Below are 10,052 nucleotides of genomic sequence, written 5' to 3'. Positions count from 1 at the left end.
CTTTAGTGCCTTTTACCATCATAGCCTTTTAGATGCAAATTAGGTTCCAGCAGTTAGGTGAATTCATATGACATTAGAAACAAATATGAAGAAGCAGCCACCTCTGTTCGTTGCCCTGTCGGTGCTGAAAAGTAGGATCTGAGGAGCGTGAGTCTCTGTGACTGTCCTCGGTGGCTCAGGGCCCCGTCGAATCTCCAAATTTTTAGGTGAAGAACTTCTGTGGCAAAGAGAGGAGAGGAGAGTCTGAGTCAGAGAGAGAACAGTGGGGTCCAGCTGACTATGCTCTGGGATTCTGCGGGGTACCCAGCCCCTCCCGGGCCCTCTGGGGGTGCATTCAGGAAGAGACGCCCCTCTCAAGGATGGAGCAGAGTTTTGCTGATTCGATTTAGAAGCCAGACCGAGCAGGATGCTTTGTTAGGCAGAGCTTGCTTTTCTTGCTGTCAAAATATTGCTAAGATTCTGTTTCTGAGTAATAAGAACGAAAATAACAACATGCAAATTTTGTTCTCTTTCTTCTTTTTTTTTTTTAATCAACTTTCCACACTTAGTTTTCCAAACTTAATTTTCTAGCTCCCGTGCGTGGCCCACACTTCTGTCCCTTGTTTTGTTAATGGCTGGGTCGGGCCATGCGAAATGGCGGTGCGGGGCGTGAGAGGCCTCAACTTTGCATTTGGGCTGGTTCTCCTGCCTTAAAGAAGCAGGGACTTTGGGGAAGGCCTGGAGAAAGTCCTACCTTTTGTCGTCTCGGGTCCTGGACAGATGACTCTTCCGTGTGAGGCGTCACCCTCGTGCCTTCTCAGACCATCTAGACTTCAGGCCACTGGACTGAGCCTCCCTCTCAGAGAAGGACCTTCGGTGAGCAGTTTGCAAGCTGCCCCCGCCCCCAACCTGGGCTACTGCTCTTGCTTCTACTAAGTTTTATTTCCTTCCCTTATGGACCCCCAAACAGGGCATAAATTGCCACCCTCATCACGGGACATGAGGGGCTGGCCCAGGCCCGAGGCTGCGTGGACGCATCTCGCTAAAATAGCTCTTATCTTCCACGAGTCCCCCACACCTTTCCCAGGTCCCCCCACCCCACCCACTTGTCTTTCTTTAAGCCCAAACCTTCTCTTCTTTGCTAAGAGTATATAAACTCCCTATTTTCAACTTATTTTGTGGTGTTGTTTTTAATGTACGTGCATCATTTTCCCAAGAAAACTGTTTTAATTTTTTTTTTTTTTAATTTAAAAGAAATCTTTAGGAGGCTACTGCATTAGTATTTTTAAATCCTGCTCTCAGCTTATCAGAAAAACATCAAGTTCGGGGTGACGAAGATAAACCCAGCTGTCAGCCGAAGCGTCGGGGATTTTCCTGCATAATATTGTTACGATTTCTTCCTCTTGGAAGAAGAAATACAAACGTTGTAACAAGTTTAGATTAGATATTGATTATTTTTGAATCAACCAAACCAAGCCAGAGGGAAAGCTTACTTTTTAATATTAGCAAAAACAATCTGTCTTCCCTAATCAATGATCTGAGATGCAGGAGTGAGTGGCTGTTCTCTCTCCATTGCCTCTGACTGACTCTGAGGAGCAAAGAAACAAGCAGGAATTTACTTAGTGCTTGAGGCCTGATCTTTCCAGAAGGAGAGTGACAAAGCAGCAGCAGAGGCGCAAGTTGAGATGCGAATAGACAGGGGTGGGGGTGGGGGAGCCCCCCAGGCCGCGACCAGTGGCTACAATGAGCGGCATTCTATTTGCCAACTTTTTACATTGTCGGGAGATCTAATCCTATTTTTCTCTTTTCTTCTTGAGAGAAGAACAAAAGAGACCTTCCGTATTGAGCCAGAGTCCAAAGAACCATCAACAGTCACCCTCCGCCAGTCACATTCATGACAAGGTGAATCGTCCAGATAAAGTGATGGCAACTAACAGCTAGTTGGGTTCGAATCATCTGGGTTCAAATGAGTCAATTGCATTACTCCTCACTTTTGCTCTAGACCGTAGTGTGGAAAGCGCTCAGTGTGGCGCAGAGGTTATGTTGGTGAGAAACATGAAATTAAATATTTGCTAGAAATTATTCAAGCCAGTACGAATGCTAGTCTGCAGACCTACTTTATATGACACATTCGCGCAGTTTCAGTCATCGGACAGATAATGGGATGAACCCTCCTGTGTCTAGATCGCAGCGGCCGATGGACGCAGGCCCTCGGGGGCCACTGCAGCTCAGCCCGTCTCCCAAAACCTCAGTGCGCCTCACAAGTATCATTTGATACTTTTGAGCTTCGAAGGCCTTATCTGACCGCCAAATAAACGATCCCATCCCCTTCGCGGCTGGGCCTTTTCTTTTTCTTTTTATAGTTTCTCTTGTCTTTTATTCCTAACCAACCTGCTTTGAAGAAGACAATCTACTCCACAGTTGTATTCGTAAAAGTTGTCTGACATGGTGAACATCATGGAGGTAGAGAGACGGTGTACCAGGGGAGAGAGCGGACCTAAAAATGAGCCCTCTTTGTATGCCGTTCATTCACATTTTCTTCCAGTGCTTCATGATTTTCTTTTAAATGTATATTTCTTATTTGAAATATATGTTTGTAGTAGAAAGATCTATGAAGTCAGTTTCCATTTTTTTTTAGCTTACAAATGTTTTGTTTTGCTTTTATATCACATCTGTTCTGATTTAAGACTCCCATTAGGAGTACCTAAAATTCTTAGATTGAATTTTCCTTTATCTCTCTTTGTAAAAAAAAAAAAAAAAAAAAATGCAAATCTAGACTCATGTAAAGATAGAGTATTCGAAAAAACGATCTCAATAGGAAGAAGATTATTGCACGAGAGGAAAAGGGACATTGCCATGGGGAAAACCCACCAACTGTGTGGTCTGGAATGTTTTGAAGTTAAGCAGAAAGGTTTTCTTTTATAGGGAGGAACTAAAGTGGAATGAGCAGTTGGTGTGATAAGTAAATTGATCAGAGAAGTTTTTTCCCTGAAGTGAGTTAATTTCCGGAGGGATCCTTAGGGAGAGGTTGGTCCATTTTTTTTTTTTTTTTTTTTTTTTTTTTGCTGCTGCTTAAGCCCAAGGGGAGGGAGGGAGGTGAAGTCAGGAAGGGGTGAACCCTGAGTGAGTTGGATCGGGTCAAAAAAGCACAGACATTTTGTGTATATTGGTGGAGACGATTCAGCTAATCATTTATGAGACGAAAAATGGAAAATTTGGGAATCTACGTCTCTCCTTGTCCTAGATAAACAAGGGAGTTTTAGGTAGTCAGATGAGGAAGCGTCCTTCTTTGCAGGGAGCCGTGCTCGCAACTCAAAAAGATGGGGAGACTTTTTAATCACGCCTGTTTTCCAGGAGCACAGAGTTCAGGTGAAGTTCAACTCTGTCAACTTCAACTGGTTTTTTTCTTCATGCTTTTTTCCCTTTTCCATTTGGGGAGGAAATTCTAGAGATTCTTCTTGACTTTTTTTCCATACTGCCCAAACTTCACAGTCAAATCTGTCACTGTTATAGAACGGGAAGAGTTTGTCCACCGAGCGCTGTCAGAGCCACACACCAAACACTGAGAACTGCGATGGGGAAACACTGGCTGTTTCGTCATAAATGATGCCACCCAAGATACTAGGACGCTTTGTCAATTTTATTCTCATTTTTCTAGGAAAAATTCAAAGCTATATTTTCCTCTGACTAACCAGGATGAAGTTTGGATTTCACTTGTGTTTTAGAGATCACTTTGCTCATTTTTTTTTAATTTTGTTATTTTGTTTTTCTTTTACTGAACCTATAATACATGTGCCTGCATACTTGGCATTTATCGTCACCGATGATAATTGCTTTGTGCTGGGCCCTGTCTCTTGCATTTTGGTTGTTGTTAGAATCTTCTTCTTAAATCCAGCGTAGGAAGCAGCCGTGTTCGGTCACATCCTGCCGTCGCATGCGACACACTCTCACTTGATAAGACTCAGCTTAGACGTGGTTCTCTGACACTCTCAAACACTGTCGCGTACACAGTACGTATGAGCATGCATTTCAATGATTTCCTTTTTCTTATTTCCTTCATAGGTATTTGTCAGATTAAATTGTGATTTTAATTTCTGTCGTTATGTTGTTTCTTTTTGTTATACTTCTTTAAACACATTTTCAGTCCTCTTACTGTTTCAGGGGGAGGCAGAGGGGAGATCGAAGGTAAGAGAGAGATTGACTGGAACTGCCAACTGTGTGCTGTACCGAACTCAAAGCCACTCACCGATGTGACAGAAACAAATATTGACGCTATGCTACACAATGTTCACACTCAGTTGTACATATAATTTAAGTCAACCCAGGTCGGAATCGTGGCACATTGGGCTACAATGTTATTTTGTTGAGATACTATTCCATAGCAAATTAAAACCTAAATGAAGAATACATCTTAATAACTTTTAGAACCATTTAGAGAATCGCAATAGCGGCATGCTTAGATTGCATCTTCTCACTCAAACTGAAATAAGAAATAGATGAAATTTGTAAATCATTCCAGCAAAGTACAGGAAAGTAGCATATGTATGCTTTCTATAATCTTCTGACACAGCCTACAGTCTTTGCCGTTCGTATTTTATCTCTTTTAAGACTGTCTCTGTAGAACCTCTTTTTCAAATATTACAGTCTAACATTCTATGCTGGCATCTAATCTAATTACCAGATAGAAATAAAATGTTTTCAAAGTACATAACAGGTATTATGTGGGTGGTTTTCTAAAAGTTTTCTTGAGTTTTAATTCACATAAGTTAAGTATAGTACAAACTATTCTTACACAAGTAAAACAAATGGATAAAAGTAATTTAGCATGTATTTCATGACTAGATTTTAGTGTCCCGTGTATGTTTTTTCATATAAAGATGACTATTAGGCTTATACCCAAGTAAACCTCAGTTTTTAAAATTATAAATGCATTGATGCTTTTGTAATAAAAGTTCTAATTGATTGGATAGTTGCATAGAAGTTATTTAAAGAGTGTCAAGGTGCTAAATAGGAATGCTTACAGGTTATATTGTCAACACACCACTGTAAAACAGAACAACTTCTTATGGTAATTTTTAGCTATTATCTTTGCCTAAATCTTAAGCTACAAGTAATTCCTGCTGATTTTTTCCTGCTTAACATTCTGTTTCGTTTTGCTTTTATTTCCATAGTAACCAGCTAGCAGGAATGTTCCAACAGTTCTGCTGGCTTCAAACCTTTTGCCAAATTGTTCTGCTGCATGAGGTGTCAGCATTATAATATGCAGTGACTCAGCTTTCTGTTGAGTTTCTGATTGGTAATAAGTGTTCTCCACTAAATTTTCTTTCTTTTTTTGTAATTTCAAAAGAAGCCATATTGAAAATATAACAATTAAACTCATTTATTATGTCACTTAGTTATATTCTTCAAATTTAATAATGCTTCTGCATATATGTAATGTGTATTTTTTAATCACGATAAATATGTCCCATTTAATCTTTGAGCAGCTAATATATTTTAGAATGTTGATATTTATAAGCAGATGTAAGGTGGGAATCTTGCACTCTAGAAATTATATTTAGTGGGGAAAAAATCATGAAAATAATAATTTTAAAATACAATTTTAAAATGTACGCTGTACAAATTACTGTTGATTTATAAGAGATTGGATAATTTGCTCTGGGGGAAAGAAAACAACTCTGCATAAATGAGTGTTTCCTAGGGAAAAAAAGTTGGAGGAAGATATTAAAAAGAAATCACAGAATCGCAGAAGATAGAAAGATGGAGAAATACCCAAGTATTCAGAGAAAATAAGCAGCATAATGCGCCTAAAGCAAAGAATACTCGGAGTGTAGATCCTTGAAAATAATTTAACATATACATTTAAATGAAAATATGATTTGCAAAAAGAATATTCTGCTGAAAGTAAGGAACTCAATGAATTGTAGGCATGCCTATTTTTTTTTTTTTTGGCCTTCGTTTTCAGAGTTGGTACATCTCAATTTTTCAATAAAGTTGTTCAAAAATCACCTGAAACTATTATAAAATAATATTGAATGCCAACTCTAATCGAATAATAAACATTTTTAAAAGACTCAGTACACCTCACTGGTGTCTGTGCTCACTAGTCCGGGGCAGAAATGGACTAGGCAACTAAGAGAGAGCCTTTCCGTTACCAAAGCTAGTATTAGTCTTGTACGCAGATTTTCCTTGGTTTATAAGCAATTTTACAGCCTCAATCTCCTCATCCTGTTACTTAACACATACTGGTTACTTGATGTCTTATTTTTCGAGCTACCAACTGACATCTCAGGCTCCTCCCGCCAGCAAGTGTCCACTGTAATGCCAGTCAACGTGGGTTTTACACGAGGCCGCACTTTTTAATACCATGGCAACTTGAGTTAATGTTTCTCAGGACTTTATTCCCCCGGCATAGCTACCGCAGTGGAAGAATCGCACTTGTAGTAAATATAATTTGCAGAAGTTTTACAGTAATTTGGGAGAAATTAAATTAAAAAGTAGGTTTTCTATTACGTTCTGTGACTTTCAAGCTTTAGAGGTCTTATCAAGAATTTAATTAGGTTAGCTCTCTCCATTTTTTTTTTCCTTTGGGAATGTACATTGAAGTAGCCCTTTCGTTTAATGGTTGGGATAAAAATATCTTAATTCGGATGTTTTTAAGGGCGATAAAAATGACCCTGCATGTTATAGACCAATCAGCTTTATTAATGCTGCCGTTAAATTGCACATGAGAATTTTATTACAGTGGCTGGAATTGATGGAAACAATAAAAAGGATGGATCTACCATGCTAATAGGGGTAGGTAATTTCTCAAAGACCCCAAAGCAAAGCAATTTTTCTTACAGAAAGTTGATCTTGTCTTCACTTCTATTTCGATATATTTATCTGAATTATGTAATTCAGGAAACAGGAAGGATGTACTTTGTGCAGCCGCTGCAGACACAGCTCCATTTTGTTGGGCTCCACACCTGAGCCACGTCTCAATGACCTCTGGCTGCTCTACAGTCCTCGTCTGGGCTCAGGGCAAGATATTAAAACTTCGCAGCCTTAAAGAACAACAAAACATTACTTGAGAGAGATCCAGGACGTTCTGCTTCGTTCTATTTACGTATATACCTAATTGACTGAGACCAGTCTGTTTACACACATACACACATCCATGATGATGCCTGTCTGTCTCTGGATGATGTTTATCAGCACACACAGCTGACACCCATGAGTGACGGATGCGTCCAGCCTCGTTTTAATCCCTTCGTGTAGGCTCATCCTTTTGATGTCCAAAAGAAAACAGCCTCTACGAGCATGAACTCGGATGTATGAGAATAGTATGCGAATGCATGCACCTATGAACACAGGCTAGAGAAACCCTCCCCAGGAATGCAGGTGGCCCACCTGGACACCCGCAAGGCCATCATCTCTGAGGGCGAGGCTTCGGCAGTGGTGTATTCACAGTTTCTCAGGTGGTGTTGCTGCTCTCCCAAATCCGTGAACCTCTGTCTTATCCAGACATTGTCTTGTGTGTGTGTGTTTTGTTTTTTTTTTTAATATTATTTTCTCAATAGGGATCCTAAAGAATTGGAAAGAGTTTTTCTGTCAGATTTTGTTCTTAAAACTGTCACATTCTGTGGCTTCGGTTCAGTCCCTCTGACAGTTTACAGTGGTTCTTGAATTCACTCTGCACAAAGCAATCACCTTGTAAAAATGTATCACCCTGCCCTACAGAAAGCTGCCCTTACTGATGGCGTAGCTCCACTACCGAGTGACTTCTTCTTTGATAGATTTTTCACTGTGTCCCCTTACAAGGCCCTTGGTGCCCCCTTATGTACCACTCTGTGTTCACGTGGTACTTTCTGTTTCAGGCCCACGTTCCTTTCCTTCACCGTCCAGGCACAAAGGCCACGCGCCCCAGCCCCAGCTCGGACTTTTGTCCCAGGCAGGTGCCCACGTGGTCCGACTCTCTCCTGTAGCGTTTTTCTCGTGGCCACTCTGAGAAATCGGCTGCTTCATCTGCTGGCTGCAGTCACTCTACCTGCCTCACGTTGTGACCCTTATGGAGACCGGTCCACCTGTTTTATTCCGAAGTGACGTCCAGGTTTACCTATTTACAGGTATTCCTTTTTTTCTGTCCAGCTAGATCATAGAAAAAAAAAATGGTCTTTGTTGAGGATGGTACGCAGGTCCCCGCTCCCAGCTGGTCCACGCTCACAGCTGATGCTGACACCTCCGATGAACGCCTCTGACGTAGGTGACGCTCCGTCTCGCACATCCCAAGGACCCACAAGCTCTCTCTCCTTGGCAAGACCTCACGGTGTTTATCTGCCTTTTCAGGTTCGAGAGAGAAAGAACAGCTTCCAGGCAGATTCACTCCCAAGGAAATACAGACATTTTCTCTGATCTTTTTAGTTTCGCTTTCAAATTTATTTTTACAGACGGCATCATTGTAGCACCCTTGGAACTAGCTTTTAACTGAGTGGCACAAAAAAAACGTGTTTATTGCATTGTTATTGCTAGGGATAGGTTTTTAGAAGTAGGGATTATAAAATATCAAGAATCGGACCCAAAGCCCATCCTTCTTTCCCCTGATGCCATAATGTTAAATGGAGCTAAGTGGACACACATCTATTAGCTGTAATGTGCGAATCTGGAGACGTCAGCTCAAGATCATTCAAGGCCACCTCCTCCATAAGTGGAAGTCACGTATGTCATCTTACAGGAGACATTCGCAAATGGACGGTGAGGTAGTTTATTTTACAGCTTTATCACAGAATGGTAGAACCGAGAGGGACATTTAAAATAATCTGTGGCAACACCTTTATTTTAAAGGAGAGGAAATGAAAGTACAGAGACTTTATATCACTGGCCCAAGGTTACAGAACTAGTTCATCGCCACGTTCCATCGGTGATCAAGTTCTACTTTGAGCTAGCATTAATTGTACCACAGAGAGAACGTATGCGGAAGCCATTTATTATCCATAAAGGAGATAATACAAGGAGGGGTGGGAAAATGACAATCGTGGCTAGAGAAGACCAGAGATGCTTTCAAACTTGTCACTTACTAGTGCAATATACTTCTTTTAATTTTCGAAATGTGAATTTAAAAGAAATTCACTTATACAGCATCTATAAGGATAGTCGAGCAGATGTACTTTCTGTATAAGTGTATGGTCGATTGTTTAAATTTCGTTCTGTCTTAATTTTGTTGAAGAGAAGATGGCCACAGAGGGATCGATAGCTGGTGGCAGGCTGGGATGCTGGGAAGTGCTCGTCCTCTCTGCAGAAGCCGGGGAGCGGACGTGAGAACCTTAGGATAAGATTTCCCATAGTATTTCTAAGAAAACTGGGAGACAAGGCGAGAAGAGAACAATGCATCAAGAGTTAAGTCTGTTTCTAGCAATCTTTTCTCCGTAGGATAAAAACATGCCCATGGCCTGATCATACGCTTCTTCGATTTCATTTTTTTTTAGAAAAAAACTTCCCATATGAAGTTATTTAATTCCAAGATCGAACTCTGGAAACAGGTTGCTACAATTTGAAACCAAAATCTACCGTAAGCAGGTAAATCTCAACAAATGACACATTTTCCTCGAGTCTCAGTTTCCTCACGTAAGAATTCATTAAGCGAAGGTATCTAAAGCATTCAGACGGTGACTGACATATAATACATGCTCTCCGTCAGCTGCCATCGTAGTTATTAGTGACAGCTTTAGGAGTGGGAAAAGGAAGAGGAGTAGAATGACAGCCTAAGATTCTCAAGGACACAAGAAGAGAAGAAAAAACACTTGAAACTGGCTTGTTTGGGTTGTTGGAGTTTCCTACTATGTCCTTACTGATTTTTTTGTCACTGGATCCATTCATTTTTGATGGGGGAATCCCAAGGCTCCAGCAGTAACAGCGGGCTCATCTACTTTTTCCTGCAGCCCTATTAGCTATGCCTCCCATGGGTTGGTGCTCTGTTGTTAGGCTGGTGCTCTTTAAGCCTTGTTGTGTCTTCCTGCACACTTGACCCCTTTATTGTTACATGGCACTCTCTCTAGCCCTTTCCTGGCCTTGACGCCCCCTCTATCCGAAATCAG

Source organism: Pteropus vampyrus, unplaced genomic scaffold (genome assembly GCF_000151845.1).
Source record: "Pteropus vampyrus isolate Shadow unplaced genomic scaffold, Pvam_2.0 Scaffold293, whole genome shotgun sequence".
Lineage (NCBI taxonomy): Eukaryota > Metazoa > Chordata > Mammalia > Chiroptera > Pteropodidae > Pteropus > Pteropus vampyrus.
The sequence above is the reverse complement of the archived record's forward strand: the minus strand, read 5'-3'. Positions refer to the sequence as shown.